Source organism: Entelurus aequoreus, linkage group LG02 (genome assembly GCF_033978785.1).
Source record: "Entelurus aequoreus isolate RoL-2023_Sb linkage group LG02, RoL_Eaeq_v1.1, whole genome shotgun sequence".
Classification (NCBI taxonomy): domain Eukaryota; kingdom Metazoa; phylum Chordata; class Actinopteri; order Syngnathiformes; family Syngnathidae; genus Entelurus; species Entelurus aequoreus.
In genome coordinates, this window is record NC_084732.1 from 38,436,406 (window position 1) to 38,457,375 (window position 20,970).

The following is a 20,970-nucleotide window of genomic DNA, read 5'->3' on the forward strand; positions in this document are numbered from 1 at the left end:
GTCACGTTTTCGTCTACCGTAAAGCAGTTTGTCTGCCGTAAACAGCAATGTTGTGACACTCTTAAACAGGACAATACTGCCATCTACTGGATAGCCTCCGGAACACTGAAATTCAAGTATTTATTTTATTTATATGTATAATAAAATATATATATATATATATACATATATATATATATATATATATATATATATATATATATATATATATATATATATATATATATATATATATATATATATATATATATATATATATATAGCTAGAATTCACTGAAAGTCAAGTATTTCATACATATATATATATATATATATATATATATATATATATATATATATATATATATATATATATATATATATATGAAATACATATGAAATACTCGAGTTGGTGCATTCTAGCTGTAAAAATACTCCTCCCCTCTTAACCACGCCCCCAACCACGCCCCACCCCAACCCCCACCCCCCACCTCCCGGAATCGGAGGTCTCAAGATTGGTGAGTATGCTAAAGTGTAATTGTCAATAAGGGATCACACAGATAATGCATACTTACGCATTTTTAGGACTGTCAAAACTACAGAGTTAGCACAAAAAACATCACCCGAAAGGCGGCGCAGGTTGTTTTATGGTGATTGATCAGGTCGATGCTTACGTCAGTGCAAATAGATTTCACTCCAAAATACCTCCTGACTGAACTTGACATAAAACTGTTACCCGAGTCTTAAGCAAAAATATTTTTTTAATGTTCCTGTGTGGTATTCTCCTGGTAAATTACATTTGTGTAAGAATTGTGGGGTCTATTTTGATTTCATAAAAATTATGCAAGCGAGTAATAACCCGTGATTACGGTAATCTTGATAATACAAATTCAAAAGTGGGATTAATCTGATTCAAAATGTGTTCATTAATTTTACAATTAATTATAAACAGTCTCAGTAAAAGTCATTGTACATGTTTTCAAGTATCAATACACTACATGGACGCTGTCTGATAAAAAGCATGGAGAGCATGTCCGCTTTGTTGATTATCACTATCAACACTACATGTTTAAACAATGAATAAAGATCAAACTGAGATGCATTTAAATATCCATTAACTGCCAAAAGTGTCCTTCAAATTCCCATCCATCTACTCTATCATTCACTTTAGTTTAACTGGCAACAGCGACCAAGCAGGATATTTTGTGTTACAAGCGGAGAGCTTGATACATATCGAGCATACAGTGATGACTGCAAAAAAATAACATTTACATTTGTGGTGCTAAAAATGGCTGATAACAGTAATTTGTGTTTTGTAAAATATGTTTCTGTGTAGCAATTTTTCTCCGCCCTGAAAAGCAGCTTTTGCATAAAAATGTTTTATATAAAAACATGGATATATAAGCCTCAACGTGTTCATTTCTATGCTAATATAACATGAAACTGAAAGAGGGAAATGTGTCAAAGACAACAATCCCATAAGCAGATCAAATCATAAGCAATGGTATCGTGTAAAAGTGCAGTAAAAAGTTATCCTTGTGGGCTGAAATAACATTCACCAATCATGGCCGAGGCAAAATTACCTCAAGACACTGAAAATAACAAATTTTTAACTCCTGGTTTAATTCCAGAGCTACTTTTGTCCTCAACAAACACAAAGGTATTATATAACAATTAATCCATTAAACTAAAATAAACCTGACATTAGGGCTGCGCGATTTAGACAATATACAATATAAATGATATAAATGTGGCTCCCGTTAGAGCTTTTAATACGATAGTTATATTGCGATAATGTATGTTGACACCTTCTAGCTTTGTCCCACAAATCTGACAGCGACAAGGGAATGAAGGCGTCCTCAATGCAATGAAGTGTCCTCACTAGTGAGCTAATGGCTAATGTCCCTCCACAGTTTGAAGCCGCTTTTTAATCCCTAATCATGGCCTCCATGGCGGCAAATAAATTACGTTTCTTACAAGTACCATTGTCACTGGAGGACTAAAGGATAAGATATACTGTAGCTAAACATGCTACAACACACCGTAGGAGGATACAAAAAAGCATACATAGCTAACCACTAAGCTAGAGTTCTTGAACATGAACAAGGGTGAGCTATTGATATAAATATCGACAGTAACGATAAGTATAGTATCAGTATATTATCGATACTACAGTAAATAGATCAATATTTTCTTATTATTACAAAATCGTTTTTGTTTACAAACTTGGGAAATAAGAGGCAAAAGTAGGTTTTGCTTTTGTTTAGTTATTTTGCACTATTGACTTCATGATACATTTTGGGCCTGGTTTACTAAAGGTTTGCATATACTAAAACACGTCCGAACTTGATAGCACATGCAAAGATGATCTACGAAATGTGCGCAAAGTAAATTGCATCTGTTAAGTAAGCAGAATAAGTAGAATCCAGTTTGCTTCTCTGTCATCATTAATATGCAAAATATATGCATAAACATCGAAAAAGCCTACTACATTACTGGGAAGAGAAAATGCTGATTGATTTATCAATTCTCATCACTGTTTTGCATTTTGTATTTTGTATTTGTATTTGTTTATTTGAAGGACAATGTGCAGTTACATTAAAAATATGGTTGGACCAGATTTAGCACCATGCTAATTACCATCTGTAGTCCTTGTATGGCACATTTAACATCTACAATTAAAATTACACAAGATTAAAAATACATTACAAAATTTAAATTAAAAAAAGCAATTTAAAATACAAGTGCAATACATAGAGAAAGTGCGAGTTACAAATCAGTGGACGGTCAAGTTACAATATTTTAGCAACATCATTTAAAGTGCAGAAGTATATAAAATGCAACAGTTTTTATCAAAATCCACATAACACAGCATACAGTGCAGTAGCCATCAAATGGCACCCACAAGGGTATCATCCAATAGTTATATACCCCATTGGTATGGCATACCTAAACAAGATTTTTAATTAGCATGTTTGAAAAGGATGCGCCCATGACACATTTCCACACACGGCTGTGAGAGCGGAGAGCTTGTGCAGCAAAAACACATGATGGACAGAGAATCCTCCGTCCCACTTTTGTGTGTCAACATATTTGGACGGTCAGAAATAAAAATAAAAAAAGACACACTGTCTATTCAGAAACATCATTTTATAATTGTATAGCTGTTAGATGACTCAAGGGGCTGATTAAAACAAGTTAAATTGTTGCGTTTTGGTGTCATTTAATATTTTTAAAACGCTATTTTTTCACATAATATACATAAAAAAACCACACAAAAAAAACATTTTTCCTTCATCAATAGTTTTCAAATTTTTTTCACCATGAATGTGCAGTAAATGAGAGTTTCTCTGTGGTGATGCCCCGTATAGTACACTCAAAATCCTCATTTAAATAGGATGGTCTGAGCCACTTTATAATTGCACACAAAGTGTTAGTAGATCGCACGCAACACGCCCACTATTAGTACACGCTATTTTAAAGATTGCACAGGCTGTTTAGTGCGAGGTATTTAGATCTTAGTAAATCAGGCTCTGTGTATGTAATGAAAGGGAATAAGGACATTGTATAATAATATTAATTGATATTGTTACACTGCCATATTTGTGTTTTTGTCACATTAGAGTTATGATCAAAAATGTAATCATATAATGGGCCTGAAAATGTCAAGTACCAGTATGAACATTGTTCTGCCCCTAGTATTAGAACGATACAAATTGTGTACGTAGTATCTAAAACTAATGTTTTTTTATGCAAACAACAACAAATAGGTGCTTATTGCATTTTAACAGAAGTGTAGATAATATTGTGTTATAACAAAATAACTAGTAAAGTAATAAGTAGATTAATAATAGTTTTGTGAAAATAATATAATTGGAAAAGACGCAATGTTACTGCACATGTCATCACCTAAATTTGGAGCCTTTGTAGCCCATTTTAAAATGGTTCTCTTAGACTTAGACTTAGACTTCCTTTTTATTGTCATTCAAATTTGAACTTTACAGTACAGATAAGAACAACATTTTGTTGCATTAGCTCATGATTGTATAAAAGAGCAATAAGGTGCAGATATAAATAAATAGATTACTGTACAAATAAATATATTGCACTTTTGCATATGCATCCACATTTATGGATCTTATCATTTATGTACCAAATACTATCTAGTTATATATATTGTTATCACAAGAGGCTGCAATATATATTGCTATACAGATTTTAGGCCAACAGTATCTGAGATTGTCCAACATATATTTCGGGTTTGCACTCAACAACATTAAAAGGAATGTTTCCTGAAATTCTCCCTGCCAGTTCATCCCACAAACACAACATCTCCAGCTGGCTGCTGCGGTTGCTGCGGCTTTGAACTGAGATGAAAAAGCTGAGAAAGCCGGCCGAGAGAAGATGCACAGAGATGGGGAAATGGAGAAGCGGGAGATACTGTAGGTGATCGAAAATGAGAGAGAGGCAGGAAATCGAAAAAGTGAAAATTAGAGAGAGTGGAAGAACAAGTAGAACAAGGAAGATAAAGGGAAGCAAAAAGCTTTTCAAACAATCCTTTGTGCTTTATTTCATCCCGTTTTGGAACTGTCAATTCTTCACACATGTGCACAGATGTTGTGTGAGCAGCCTTGTTACTGAACAGGCCATTTTGCTCCTCATCCTATTAGCATAGTTGTCCTCTAGCCAGGCATCGAACTCCCAACTTTCCTGATACAGCAACTTCTCACCCCTCTGGGCGTGTGTGTGTGTGTGCACCTTAGAGACAAATTCCCCTTTCTGGGATTAATAAAGAATCTCAAAAGGGCATTTTTAACGCCTGTTCCGACAGGCAAAATCAATCAAGTGAGAGTTTGGAGGGAGAGGAGAAATTGAGTATGGTATAAGTGAAGGGTTGCTGGGATTAAAGGGATGAATGGGCGTGGCAGTAAAGAACATGAAATAACTAAGAGCATAGGCCCATGCCAAGGGTTAGGTCATTTTTCCATAGAATTTAATTAAAGTGCCCTACAGTTTAAATTGCTTTTTTTGTATTAAAAATTGCATGAGATCAGTTATTGTGTAACCATGCTGACAGGCAAACAAGTATAGTTCAACTTTAAAATTCAAACAACCTTAAATTGAACTCTCAAAATATAATCATGCATATTTCGCAAGACTTAAACTATGAACGCATCCAAATGTGTACAGCTCTGGTAATGGGTACATTCCCACCCACCTGCACACATGTTCTTCAAAATGTAACAATCAAAATAAATATGAAATTTTTTTTGTTTACTAGGGCATGCATATATAATATGCATTAGTTTGACCATTTAAAATCAACAATAATAAAAAGGAGATGCTTGGAAATAGCAATATAATGCCCCAAAAACTTGGAGAAACGCGATTCATAGCGTTACTTTTTGGTGTAACCATCATGAGCGTTCTGTTCAGGTATATTTATTTTATATTTTGATATATCATCATATTTATGTATTACTAAATTTAAATAGGTATTGATCAATCTTTAAGCTGTGTGTATTTGATTTCAGTTTGCTTTTGACATCTTATTTAGAATTGTAGTTGAAACTTTTACAACATTGTGTTGCGCTCATGATGGCGTAACCAAACTAGATTTCATATAATTATCTTATTTTTAATATTTATTCCCTTTTTACATTTAGTATATTTAAATATTCATTTATAAACATTGAATACATTTCAGATATCAATAAAATGCAATTGCCTTCATCTTATAGGGTAATGTTTAGTTACACCAAGTCATGAGCGTAACACTAAGCTTCATCACTTTGACTTGTAATATCTCTAATTCTGGTGGTGTTTTATGCTTTTTTCTCTTTGGAACATGTACTATAAATTTAATGCAAGAAAGTCCCATATACAATTATGTTTCTAGCAATACTTACATTTTGCCTTTGAAAGTAACACTCCAATGTCCATTAGTGGAGCTGTACACAAATAGAAAAGTTAATGCCTTGTATTTTCCTATTTTGAGTGACTACAGAAGGGTACTGCAGGAACAGGATTTACTGGGTATGTCCCCGTTTGTCGCGGTTTAACTGACAAATAAAACGTGACAAATTAGGAGGTGCACTATCCACTTTAGCCGCCAAATGGCAGTAGAGTGTTGAATATCCTAAGATGAGTTTTGTGGCAATTCCAACTTTGACCACAGCTTCAGATGCTACTTAGAGTGATGCTTTCCATCATTTTTATGCAGACTGCATTGCAAAATGACTAACCCCCCCTCTTCCTCTCCCTAGAGATTCACCTGGGAATGGGGCCGTATGAATCCCTTCCCCTCTGTGAAGGGGACTAGAGAAATAATGTGACGGTAACCACAGAACCAGAAATGGAACTTATTGCGACTTAGCTGTACTACAGTGATGAAGAGGTCACATGCATCTTTGTCAAGGTTGCTCAGTACAAAAGGTCTTGTAGAGACATAATTATTACAAATGTGTGTGAGAGTCTTTCCCGCAAAGTAACCTTAATGTGAAGAGACAACCCTTCCAGGCACATACAACAATGAACTGTCAGACCTGTGGGAGGGGGGAAGGTGATTGGCTGGTTCTCGGTACCAGTGTCTAGCAGGACGATAATCAGCATTTTTGTTTTCTTAGCGTCAAGATGCAAAAAGTTGCTGGACATCCATTGTTTAATTTCATTTAGACACGCCTCCAGGTGACTACAATCAAGTGCATGTAGAGTTGGGTGTCATCATCTTAACAGTGAAAGCTAACACCGTATTTGCATATGATGACACCTAGCGGCAGCATGTAGATCAGGGGTCCCCAAACTTTTTGACTCGGTGTCCGCATTGGGTTAAAAAAATTTGGCCCGGGGCCGGGCTGTATGTATATATATATATATATATATATATATATATATATATATATATATATATATATATATATATATATATATACTATGTACTGGAAAGTGCTCCCCCGGGTGATTCCCTTGTCCTACTGGGTGACTTCAACGCTCATGTTGGCAGCGACAGTGAAACCTGGAGAGGTGTGATTGGGAAGAATGGCCGCCCGGATCTGAACCCGAGTGGTGTTTTGTTATTGGACTTTCGTGCTCGTCACAGATTGTCCATAACGAACACCATGTTCAAGCATAAGGGTGTCCATATGTGCACTTGGCACCAGGACACCCTAGGCCGCAGTTCCATGATCGACTTTGTAGTTGTGTCATCGGATTTGCGGCCTCATGTTTTGGACACTCGGGTGAAGAGAGGGGCAGAGCTTTCTACCGATCACCACCTGGTGGTGAGTTGGCTGCGATGGTGGGGGAGGATGCCGGACAGACCTGGCAGGCCCAAACGCATTGTGAGGGTCTGCTGGGATTGTCTGGCAGAGTCTCCTGTCAGAGAGAGTTTCAATTCCCACCTCCGGAAGGACTTTGAACATGTCACGGGGGAGGTGCTGGACATTGAGTCCGAGTGGACCATGTTCCGCACCTCTATTGTCGAGGCGGCTGATTGGAGCTGTGGCCGCAAGGTAGTTGGTGCATGTCGTGGCGGTAATTCTAGAACCCGTTGGTGGACACCGGCGGTAAGGGATGCCGTCAAGCTGAAGAAGGAGTCCTATCGGGTTCTTTTGGCTCATGGGACTCCGGAGGCAGCAGACAGGTACCGACAGGCCAAGCGGTGTGCGGCTTCAGCGGTCGCGGAGGCAAAAACTCGGACATGGGAGGAGTTCGGCGAGGCCATGGAAAACGACTTCCGGACGGCTTCGAAGCGATTCTGGACCACCATCCGCCGCCTCAGGAAGGGGAAGCAGTGCACTGTCAACACCGTGTATGGCGGATGGTGTTCTGCTGACCTCGACTGCGGATGTTGTGGATCGGTGGAGGGAATACTTCGAAGACCTCCTCAATCCCACCGACACGTCTTCCTATGAGGAAGCAGTGCCTGGGGAATCTGTGGTGGGCTCTCCTATTTCTGGGGCTGAGGTTGCTGAGGTAGTTAAAAAGCTCCTCGGTGGCAAAGCCTCAGGGGTGGATGAGATCCGCCCGGAGTTCCTTAAGGCTCTGGATGCTGTGGGGCTGTCTTGGTTGACAAGACTCTGCAGCATCGCGTGGACATCGGGGGCGGTACCTCTGGATTGGCAGACCGGGGTGGTGGTTCCTCTCTTTAAGAAGGGGAACCGGAGGGTGTGTTCCAACTATCGTGGGATCACACTCCTCAGCCTTCCCGGTAAGGTCTGGAGAGGAGGCTACGCCGGATAGTCGAACCTCGGATTCAGGAGGAACAGTGTGGTTTTCGTCCTGGTCGTGGAACTGTGGACCAGCTCTATACTCTCGGCAGGGTCTTTGAGGGTGCATGGGAGTTTGCCCAACCAGTCTACATGTGCTTTGTGGACTTGGAGAAGGCATTCGACCGTGTCCCTCGGGAGGTCCTGTGGGGAGTGCTCAGAGAGTATGGGGTATCGGACTGTCTGATTGTGGCTGTCCGCTCCCTGTACGATCAGTGTCAGAGTTTGGTCCGCATTGCCGGGAGTAAGTCGGACACGTTTCCAGTGAGGGTTGGACTCCGCCAAGGCTGCCCTTTGTCACCGATTCTGTTCATAACTTTTATGGACAGAATTTCTAGGCGCAGTCAAGGCGTTGAGGGGATCTGGTTTGGTGGCTGCAGGATTAGGTCTCTGCTTTTTGCAGATGATGTGGTCCTGAAGGCTTCATCTGGCCAGGTTCTTCAGCTCTCACTGGATCGGTTCGCAGCCGAGTGTGAAGCGACTGGGATGAGAATCAGCACCTCCGAGTCCGAGTCCATGGTTCTTGCCCGGAAAAGGGTGGAGTGCCATCTCCGGGTTGGGGAGGAGACCCTGCCCCAAGTGGAGGAGTTCAAGTACCTAGGAGTCTTGTTCACGAGTGAGGGAAAAGTGGATCGTGAGATCGACAGGCGGATCGGTGCAGCGTCTTCAGTAATGCGGACGCTGTATCGGTCCGTTGTGGTGAAGAAGGAGCTGAGCCGGAAGGCAAAGCTCTCAATTTACCGGTCGATCTACGTTCCCATCCTCACCTATGGTCATGAGCTTTGGGTCATGACCGAAAGGACAAGATCACGGGTACAGGCGGCCGAAATGAGTTTTCTCCGCCGGGTGGCGGGGCTCTCCCTTAGAGATAGGGTGAGAAGCTCTGCTATCCGGGGGGAGCTCAAAGTAAAGCCACTGCTCCTCCACATCGAGAGGAGCCAGATGAGGTGGTTCGGGCATCTCGTCAGGATGCCACCCGAACGCCTCCCTCGGGAGGTGTTTAGGGCACGTCCAACCGGTAGGAGGCCACGGGGAAGACCCAAGACACGTTGGGTAGACTATGTCTCCCGGCTGGTCTGGGAACGCCTCGGGATCCCCCGGGAGGAGCTGGACGAAGTGGCTGGGGAGAGGAAAGTCTGGGCTTCCCTGCTTAGGCTGCTGACCCCGCGACCCGACCTCGGATAAGCGGAAGAAGATGGATGGATGGATGGATATATATATATATATATATACATTGTATATATATATATATATATATATATATATATATATATATATATATATATATATATATATATATATATATATATATATATATATATATATATATATATACATTGTCTTTATATTCCAGCGAGTTAATCCGTTTTGTCATTTAACATCAATTAACATTGATGTTCATCAACATTTAACATTGTCACATTATTGATGGGGCTAAATTTATTTTTAGACAATATGATTTGCCTGAGCGGCTAGGAGACACCGAGACTAACAAACGGTAGAAAATGGATTAAGAAAAAAAAAAAAAATAATAATTTAAAATTAAATTAAAACCATTTTTTTTAACTTGGGACTTCCCGTGGGCCGGATTTTGGATGCTGGGGGGCCGGATCCGGGCCCGCGGGCCGTAGTTTGGGGAACCCTGATGTAGATGAATAACCGAACTCTGTTGAACTCGGTACGTTACCTTAACATACTCCGAGGTCACATTGTTATGAGAGACTCACTGCATTCTTTTTGTAAGATAAGAGTTAAACTAAGAACAGGCTAAGTTTGAAATAACAATACCTGTTTTGATACTTTCTAATAGAATTTTATGATCGACGGTATGGAAAGCAAAGCTCAGATCAAGTACCAGCAACATAGATGATGCATCAGCATCCATCCATCCATTTTCTACCGCTTATTCCCTTCGGGGTCGCAAGGGGCGCTGGAGCCGATCTCAGCTACAATCAGGCATCAGCATCCACAATTAGCAATAGATCATTAGTAATTTTTGTGAGGGCTGTCTCCGTAGAGTGATTTGCCTTGAAACCAGACTGAGATTGTTAGACGCTAAGTGTTCATTTAGCTGCTGTGAACAATTTTTTGAGATAAAGGGAAGGTGGGACACCAGTCGGTAGTTTACCATGCAGGTCAGGATCAAGGTTAGATCTTTCGAGCAGACGATGAATAACCACTTTTTTGAATGCTAGGGGAACAGTACCAGAGGAAAATGATGAGTTAATAATATTTAGCACTGATGGTCCTAATATTACAAACAGCTCTTTGATACGTTTCCCAGGATTGGGTCAAGTAAAAATTTTGTTTGTTTTGTCACTTTTACACGCCGCAGGAGTTCCTCTAATGTTTTTTCTTCCAAAGGAGAGAGATTATTTTGGAGGGCAATATCCGTCGTACATACATTCATATCTGCGTTATTAGAACCAAGTTGGAGCTAGGACGTATTATCTATTGCAGGGGTCGGCAACCTTTACCACTCAAAGAGCCATTTTGGCAAGTTTCACACATTAAAGAAAGTAATGGGAGCCACAAAAATGTTTTTAAAATTTAAAATGAAAAACACCGCATAGCAAGCTTACATGCTTTGTGCTATGTTAACCAGGGGTCTCAGACACACGCACTATAATGTGGGAATTGGATGTTAGTGCAGCCCGCGAGTTTTGGATGAATGTCGCTTGCGTCACACTTGCCAACCTCTCATTTTTCCCGGGAGACTCCCGAATATCAGAGCGTGATGACACTGCATTTGGCGCCCTCTACAGTCTGCCCAATCAGTGTACCTGCTCGGCCACGAGTGGAATGCAGCTTTAGCTTGCTCACGTAAGAGACAGCAAGGCTACTAACTCAGCAGCCACACATCTTACACTGACGGTACCAATACCCAGAATCCCATGCAGCCCTAACTCTTCCGCTCAACCAACCACGAAGAGGGGGGGGGGGGGGGGGGTTGATGTGTGGGGGGATTTGGTGGTAGCGGGGTGTATAATGTAGACCGGAAGAGTTAGGACTGCATGGGATTCTGGGTAATGGTTGTGTTGTGTTTATGTTGTGTTACAGTGGGATGTTCTCCAGAAATGTGTTTTTCATTCTTTTTTGGTGTGGGTTCACAGTGTGGCGCATATTTGTAACGTAACAATGTTGAAGTTGTTTGATACGGCTACCGTCAGTGTAAGCTGTGTGGCTGATGAGTAACTATGCTTTGCTGTCTCCTGTGTGAGCAAGTAATAACAACATACAACATGTGGCTGGCCCTGGCATGCTGTAAGTAAATGCTATAGAGGACAATTACTGCAGTGCAATTAGGGCACGCCCTTTATATAGTAATTAGAGTGTTAATAGGATTATTTCTCCCTGGGAGTAGTCTATGAGAGACACTGACATCCATAAGTCTCCTGGGAAAATCGAGGGGGTCGGCATGCATGTAGCTGAGCCGCATCAGAGTGTTCAAGGAGCCGCATGCGGCTCCGGAGCCGCGGGTTGCCGACCCCTGATCTATTGTATATTAATCTCCTTTCTAATGAGTTCAATTTTCTTCATAAATAATTTCATAAAGTCCTCAGCCGAGTGGGTGGAGCTTCTGAGGGAAGACCTTGTTGGGTTAGTGATGCTACTGTACTAAACAAATATTTAGAATCGTTTTTATTGAAGCGGATGAGATTGGAGTAGTAATTAGTTTTAGCTAAGGTGAGGGTGTGTTTATAAGTTATTAAAATATCACTCCATGCTTGATGGAAAAGCTCAAGTTAAGTTGCACGCCATTTGCGTTCCAGCTTTCTACGTGATAATTTAGGAGCTATAGTTTGTTCTGTAAACCAGGGGGCACGCCTTTTAGGGGCCTTTTTTAGCTTTAGCGGTGCAATACTATCAATGGTGTTGTGCAGGGCATCGTTGGAGTTGTTAGTGAGGTTATCGATAGAGCCCACATAATTTGGGAATGGTGCCATTACCGAAGGCAGTAGGCCAGCAAGAGTCGTATTTGTGACAGCTTTAATGTTGTGGCTGTTAAAGCATTGGTTATTAGTTACTTGTTGACAATGAGTCAGAAATTCAAATTTTATGAGGTAATGATCGGACATTACTTTAGTGTACAAGAGTACCATAACTTTGGAGGTGGTGACACCCCGGACAAGGACTATGTCTATTGTATTACTGGTGCGATGCGTGGGTTCATTTATTATTCATGTAAGACCACAGCTATTAATTATAGTATGCAGTGCTAAGCACAGAGGGTCTGACGGGGTATTCATATAGATATTAAAATCCACCATTATAATTATATTATCTGTGTGCGTCACTAGATCAGCGAAAAATTCAGAAAATTCACTGATAAACTCAGAATCATGCCCAGGCGGGCGATAAAGAGAGGTAGCGGTGCGACATACCTCATAATAAGCAACTTAAAATGATTTACAGTATATTCATTACTTAGGTTTGGGCTCAACTTAAAGTTTTCTTAGGATATTAGTGTGGCCCCTCCACCCCTTTTAAGGAGATGGGCAATATGTGCACTCGTATAGTTCGGAGGAGATGCCTCGTTAAGCGGGAAAAACTCATTAACTAATAACATTTTGGGAGACAATGTTTTGATGTTTAAAAAGCCCATGTCATAGGTAGTGGGCTATTTTGAGGCGTGTTTGTTAATGGTATCCGTAGTACTGATATTAATGATGTAATTTTTTTTTTGTAGTGTAATAATTTCGATCACATCTAGGAATTGATAATATGGGGATCTTGAGATTATTTGCTTGGGGTTGCGATAGATTTAACGCGTCATAATTTGCCACCTCAGTAAAATGCATGTTCACCTCTGGCATAGTCACTACAGAAAAGACATATGTGAGTTGTGAATTATTCTACGAGAAATGCTACGTGTGCAGGAATTGTCCAGCCTGGCACTGGTTAGTTCTAGCTTAACTGACACCTTACCCGAGCTAACAGACACTGTAAATGTCTGTGTTTGAGCTTGCTCTAGTCTAGTTAGTCAAGCTTGACTCAAATAGTGGTCTATATTTCTGGAAAGAGTGATGGCCCCTTCCCGGTTAGAGTGAAGGCCGTCCCTCCTCAGTAAGCACGGTTTGAAAGAGGGCCAATTATCAATAAACGTTAGTCCTTCTTCTGTACAAAAACTAGCCAACCACTTGTTAAGCAAGACTAATCTGCTATACCTCTCATCATTTCTTCTTGTAGGCAGGGGGCCAAAGACATGTACTCGATGCCGAGACATCTTTCTAGTGAAATTACAAGTCCAAGCTATGTTCCGTTTTGTAATATTTGACTGTCTCATCCTAGTGTCATTGAGCTGACGTGTACAACTATGTTCGCGTAGCTAGTGGTGCGATTAGCCTGTCGTACGTGTTTACTAGGCCTATTGCGAGTCAGCTCCCTAAGACTAGCTTCATTGTCAAGTGCTCTGGCCCCGGGAATGTACTTGATTATGGCTGGTTTACTAGGCTGTATGTTTCAGGTGATGGAGTCCCCTATGACTAAGGTATGGTGTCCGGTGGACTGGGGTGTAGGGTGTAGGACTAGCTAAAGTGCTAAATCTATTATGCGTCTCAACCGGTTCACCGTGGCTTGTAGGCCGCTTTAGGCTGCTACAAGCTGGGCTGGTCAGCTCGCTAAAGCTAAGGTTAGCTTGCCGTCTAAAGTTACAAAATGACTCTGCTCTAACTGGCGGACACAGTCCTCTAGTAGGGCTAACCTATCCATGAGAACGGTGCACAAGCCATACTCATGATTTTCTTTCACCGAGTCGAGTTCATGCTGTCTTCGGAGTTCTAAGCCAAAAGTAGCAGAAGCGTGGGGGAGCAGACGCCTTCGGAGCGTAGTTGCTTTGGACCGCGACTAGCTTAGCTTCGTTAATATAGCAGCTCGCTGGCTGAGGGAGAGACGGTGCGACAGAGAGTGGGTGCTTTGTAAGTTTGATAAGACTACAAAATATGTTCGGGAAGGAATAAAAAAACTGTAAAACAATTAGAAGCACACAGATAGAAAGTCAGTACTTTGCTTTTCAGCTGCCGCAAAAAAGGTCCTGTAATGATGCATCATGACAGTCTGGGTTTTTACAATATTTTGTGTTATTTATTCCCTACGCTGTTCCTCCTTCTGTATTTGGTCCGTCTTGCTGTGACTTTACCACTGCTTCTGAGCACTGTTCTCCTGAACTGTCCTGGTTGGCAATTAGGAGACTCACCTGTTTACCTGTCATTGCCGCCTTCCTTGCGACGCTGGTTTATGTTCCAGTTTTTATTCTGTACCTTAAATGTTCTTGCCTCTATCCTTGCTTTGGATTGTCACATTTTGCTCACCAAGTTATCTACTGCTGTAGCCCCTCTCGTGCTTTGTCATTTAATACCAAAAATACTTAGTAGGAGGATCTTCTACTTGCACATTGCCTACCTTCTCTGCATCCTGTGCTCACGCTAACTGTGACCGTAACATCACTTATACAAATCTAGTTTGCTGTATATATAGTATATCTATGTAGTGTGCGATATGATCCGGAAACTGGAAATGACGCCATACATCACTGCATACTGTATAACAGCCAAAAGAGAGAACCTTATAAATGCATATTATCAATAGTTATATATAGTAATACATTTATAAAAAAAAAAAAAAATACTAATACACAATCTGATAATGAAGTATGCATAAATAATCGATTTATAATGGGGCGTGTGGCTCAGATGTTAGAGCGGCCGTGCCAGCAAGTTGAAGGTTCCTGGGTTGAATACAGCTCTGCCATCCTAGTCATTCTGTTGTGTCCTTGGGCAAGACACTTCACCCACCTTGCTCCTGATGGGTCATTGTTAGGCTCATTGTTCGGGCCTTGCATGGCAGCTTTCGCCATCAGTGTGTGAATGTGTGTGTTAATGGGGGAATGTGACATATAATTAGTGTTAGTCATCATACCTTTAAATGTAATTAGCTACAGTTACGAAATACTTCTCCCAAAAAGTAATTGAGTTAGTAACTGGGTTACCTTATTGTATGAGTAATTAGTTACTCAGAAAGTAACTGTGACGTAATTTTTTTAACTTTTGTTATTGTATACGCTATTACATTTAATACAATCTTTTACATCAAAAATGTTAATGTTAACAGATGGAAAAATAAAAACACTATATACAGTATTTTAGAACAGTTGGCATTTATCTAAACTTAATAAAATTGCGGTGTGCCATATTATATGCATATAAATAAAAATGTATTAAAAAATACAACACCATTATATATTGAAACTACAAAACCCAATATGGTACCATAAATGTAAACTTAGGTAAAAAGACACAAAGAAACAATTAGCCTTTAAGTAGTGCAATTCTCTGCACCTGTATTCCAATACAGCCTGAAAGAAATGTAGGTAAAACTGTTTGCAAATGTTTTGGGCAAATAAATGACATGCATTCAAGTAAAACATGTAAAAATGTTCCTAGATGACATTTTGACAATAAAATTGCATTTATGTACAAATATATATCCATTTATTTCTTACGCTAACTTAACAAATGCAAGCAAGTAATCACCTCCCAGGGGGTAATCAAGGGTGATGGGTCAAATGCAGAGAATAATTTTGCCACACCTAGTGTGTGTGTGACAATCATTGGTACTTTAACTTTAACCTGTGAGTAATCATGATTAATCCAAATTCCAAAATGTGATGAATCAGATTTTGCCTGCATTTGGGTTTGGGATTGGGTCATGTTGGCATGTGTTGATGTGAGGTGCTTCATAAGACTCGAGTTGCTTGAGGCAGATGTGGACAAATGCTTTTTTCTCTGGACATAGCGTGCATGTTACATAAACATTATTGCCTTTAATTTCAATGAGCGACAAGTCGTGCCAGAACTGCCAGTTTGAGAACGTTATTTTTGAATTTATCGTGGGTCTTGTTGTGTGTCAGTCAGAGCATGCAGTGAGACAGCCTGAGTAGGGCATGAGCCACCCACCCAGCCAATCATCATCAACACATTTACAACAGTGTCATCATCCCCACCCCGCTCTCTCCAGGCAGCTGATGTGTGGCACCTTGCGCTTTATTCAGCCATTTATTCATTCCATTCATGTATTCAACCAAAATGTAGTTACAAGCCTCTTTACATTCTCAGTAACAGCAACATTGCCAAAATTAGAACAGTAATGAATGAATTAGATTACTCGTTATGTAAAATATCAACGCCATTATACTCTAACACCATTATTACCTACACTGCATTTAATGTAAAACTTTTTGGGTATCATGCAAGTATAGTAAAGTGTTATATAAGTACAGACCATTGACTATTTTTAATCAACACCACTGAATTATTACTGATTTGTGAGGTGTCCATAGAGTCCCACCCGTTCTATTAACTAACTAACTGGCAGACAAACTCCAGTGAAAACATACTATAACTTCTTGGCATAGGTAATAATAAACCCAGAATGTCCTTGGTGAACGGAGCAAAGACCCTAATAAGACACAGGAAAGTGATGGCGCAATCAAAGAAATAAAAGTGTAGCCAGAAAACAAAAGAGTCAAGAGCTTGAATGAAACAGCAAAAAGAGTGAAGGTGACGTACACTACCATCAGTCAGGCTGCAAAGAGAGCAAGCAAATTACATTAACAACAAAAGAAAGACAAATCAATACCTGCCCCCAAACCTGTAAACACACAGGAAGAAAGGGATTAAAAGCCTATAAAATGTCGGCTGGGTGAATTGTATCGAGAAAGATATGCCCAAAAGACATAAGAAGGACAAAAGAAGTCAAAGAATGGCAGATGTCCTCAAGCAAGATGAGACTCTAGACATTAACCCTCTTGTTATGTTCATTTGGCAGGAACAGCAATGGTGTTCCCAGGTCAATTTGACCCGCTGCATGTTTAGTTACCCAAATGATGTCCGAAACCAAAAAAATCCTAACAAGCATTGTTAATATTTTATTACTAACTCCATTGCTAACTAGTCTATCAATATTTAGTGTAACCCCATATTTAGATGGGTTGGAAGGCATGTATTGCCTAAATGGGCGGGGACCTTGTAATGCCACCAGTCTTTCATCCACTGTGAGGTTAGTGGAAGTTCCTCTACCCACTTGTCCCACACTGTCCGTCCTAATTACTCTGGAGAAAATGCGAAAAGTTTTCAGAGACATTGTGGCTCGAAATATAGCCTTGCCTGTCTTTGCATCCCACAGACTGGCTGTCGATTCACCCTTCGACTTATAGACCCCAGCCAGAATAAGGACCCACAAATATGCACATTGTGTTTTATTCCAGTTCCTTCCACTTCTCTGAAAAGTATGTTTCCCATTAAGATTATTCATTTCTAGAATGGGGCAGCACGGCGATACAAGGGTTAGTGCATGTGCCTCACAATATGAAGGTTCTGGGTTCGATCCCCGGCCTCGGGGTCTTTCTGTGTGGAGTTTGCATGTTGTCCCTGTGACTGCGTGGGTTCCCTCCGGGTACTCCGGCTTCCTCCCACCTCAAAGACATGCACCTGGGGATAGGTTGATTGGCAACACTAAATTGGCCCTAGTGTGTGAATGTGAGTGTGAATGTTGTCTGTCTATCTGTGTTGGCCCTGAGATGAGGTGGCGACTTGTCCATGGTGTACCCCGCCTACCGCCCGAATGCAGCTGAAATAGACTCCAGCACATACCCCCTGACCCCGAAAGGAAAATGGATGGATGGATGGGCCCTGGCACTGTCTTTATTAGGTTTTCTGAAGACAGTTTTGCCTGACACGTATTTAGTGATGAAGATCACTGTGTTTTGCCATTTTTTGACGTGAATGTCTTGCATGGAGGAATAGAAATAGCAATTCCCTCATCTGGTTCAAAATTAGAATCAGAATTTAAGAATTTAAGATTGTCTTCATCTTCAGACACACAATCCTCTATTTCACTGTCATGATCAATGATGACTTCCAGAGTATCCTGGACTGACATCCTTTTGCTCTTGCTGCTCATTTTGTAAAGGTCTTCCTGACAGAGTCCTAATGTTGGTAGGACTCCCATGCAGAGAATATTGTACAGGACTGTCTCAGAAAATTAGAATATTGTGATAAAGTCCTTTATTTTCTGTAATGCAACTAAAAACATGAAAATGTTATACATTCTGGAATTATTACACATCAACTGAAATATTGCAAGCCTTTTATTAATGTAATCAAAAAATTAGAATATTTCCTCAGACCAAGTAAAAAATAAAGATTTATAACAGCAAAACAAAATCAAACATTTGAAAATGTCAATTAATGCAGTCAGTACTTGGTTGGGAATCATTTTGCACGGATTACTGCACCAATGCTGCGTGGGATGGAGGCAATCAGCCTGTGGCATTGCTGAGGTGTTATGGATGCCCAGGATGCTTCAATAGCGGCCTTTAGCTCATTTGCATTATTGGGTCTGGTGTCTTTCAGTTTCTTCTTGACAATACCCCACAAATTCTCTATGGGGTTCAGGTCAGGGGAGTTGGCAGGCCAATCGAGGACAGTAATGCCATGGTCAGTACACCAGTTACTGGTGGTTTTGGCACTGCTGGATCATGCTGGAAAATGAAATCATCATCTCCATAGAGCTTTTTAATAGCATGTAGCCGTATTCCCATGGTCAAGCCACCCCTGAACTCAAGACAACGGAAAAAGCGTCTGACTTGAGCTATGGAAAAGAAGCACTGGACAGTTGCAGAGTGGTCCAGAGTCCTTTTTTTTTAAACGAAAGCAAGTTTTGTATTTCATTTGGAAGTCAAGGCGCTAGAGTCTGGAGGAAAGCTGGATAGGAGCAAAATCCAAGTTGCTTGAAATCCAGTGTGAAGTTCCCACAGTCAGCAAAGGTTTGGGGAGCCATGTCAGCTGCTGGTGTTGGTCCACCGTGTTTCATCAAGTCCAGAGTCAATGCAGCTGTGTACCAAGAGATTTTAGAGCACTTCATGCTTCCATCTGTTGAAAAGCTCTATGGAGATGATGATTTCATTTTCCAGCATGATCCAGCAGTGCCAAAACCACCAGTAACTGGTGGACTGACCATGGCATTACTGTCCTCGATTGGCCTGGCAACTCTCCTGACCTGAACCCCATAGAGAATTTGTGGGGTATTGTGAAGAAGAAGCTGAAAGACACCAGACCCAATAATGCAAATGAGCTAAAGGCCGCTATTGAAGCATCCTGGGCATCCATAACACCTCAGCAATGCCACAGGCTGATTGCCTCCATGCCACGCCACATTGATGCAGTAATCCGTGCAAAAGGATTCCCAACCAAGTACTGAGTGCATTAATTGACATTTTCAAATGTTTGATTTTGTTTTGCTGTCATAAATCTTTATTTTTTATTTGGTCTGAGGAAATATTCAAATTTTTTGAGATGGGATTTTTGAGTTTTCTTAAGCTGTATGCCATAATCAGCAATATTAAAATAATAAAAGGCTTGCAATATTTCAGTTGATGTGTAATGAATCCAGAATGTATGACATTTCCATGTTTTTAGTTGCATTACAGAAAATAAAGGACTTTATCACAATATTCTAATTTTCTGAGACAGTCCTGTATATGTTTTGCCCTTACCCTGTTGAATGTTTACTGAATGTTTCCCCGCAAGAACATAAATGGTTCTCGACAAAAATCATAACACCTGCACCTGTCTGTGTGTGTGTGTGTGTGTGTGTGTGTGTGTGTGTGTGTGTGTGTGTGTGTGTGTGTGTGTGTGTGTGTGTGTGTGTGTGTGTGTGTGTGTGTGTGTGTGTGTGTGGTGTGTGTGTGTGTGTGTGTGTGTGTGTGTGATTGGGGTAAAATATGTCTGACAGTTGCAAAGAAAGAAATAGTCTGACATTTTCTGACATCCTTTTACCACCAGTTTGACTCCTGGGTCACATTGACCCGGACAGTAACAATGTGATATTAAAAATGCAGGGGGTAGTTGCAACTATGTAAGAGGAACCATTTTCATATTATACATTGATTACACTAATTAAGAAAAGCAGAAGAAGTTTCATACTAAAAAAATATTTTAAACTATTTTTTTATCGATTTGTATACATGAAGACATAGACACATAACAGGACGGTTAATGGAGAATAGTTAATATTTTAAAACCTATGTATGTGCACTTTTGAGAAATTCAGAGTATTTATTAAAAAACAATTATCCTGGAAGTTGTATATGGTTAAACAAACGGAATGCAACTCATGGCTAGTTTGCTTGATGGCAAAATGTGTAATTTTACAGACAAGTGCTTCTTCATACCCTAAAGATGTGTACCAACATGTGAAATGGTTCGGCTATAGCTGGTATTCCGACACGTGACTTCTTCCCGGAAGTGAAAAGCAGTGGTGGTCGACCAAGCCAAGATGGCTGTTGTACAGCAAGCAGCGCGCTAACTCTCTGAGTACAAAAGAGGCTTAAATATTGCAGATACGAGCAAAAAATCCAGCTACGCAATGGAATAGATCCATATACTTTATCAAAAAAAGATTTGCCGAGTGATATCAAGGATTATATGTCGGTTGCGTTCCCAGACTTATCGAACTATTGTGCTGCAGACGCCATTCTACAAGACAAAACAGATGTAAACTTGGAAAAGCATGAAGGTCTACAATTTATTTGTGTGTGGCTTGGTCAAGGAAATTGGTATCATCACTGACGCTGTGGTCAAAGTTCGAATTGCCACAAAACACATTTTAGCCGTCATGTGTCAGGTAAACCTCCACAAATGGGGCCATATGAATTCTCTTCCTA

The 20,970-nt window shown here is 40.5% G+C and overlaps 1 protein-coding gene across 1 annotated transcript in view; it reads left to right on the forward strand.

Moving 5' to 3' along the window:
- LOC133633672 (CUB and sushi domain-containing protein 1-like) overlaps nucleotides 1-20,970 on the forward strand; it is a 1,183,208-nt gene that overhangs the window by 1,128,731 nt on the left and 33,507 nt on the right. The window lies entirely within an intron of this gene.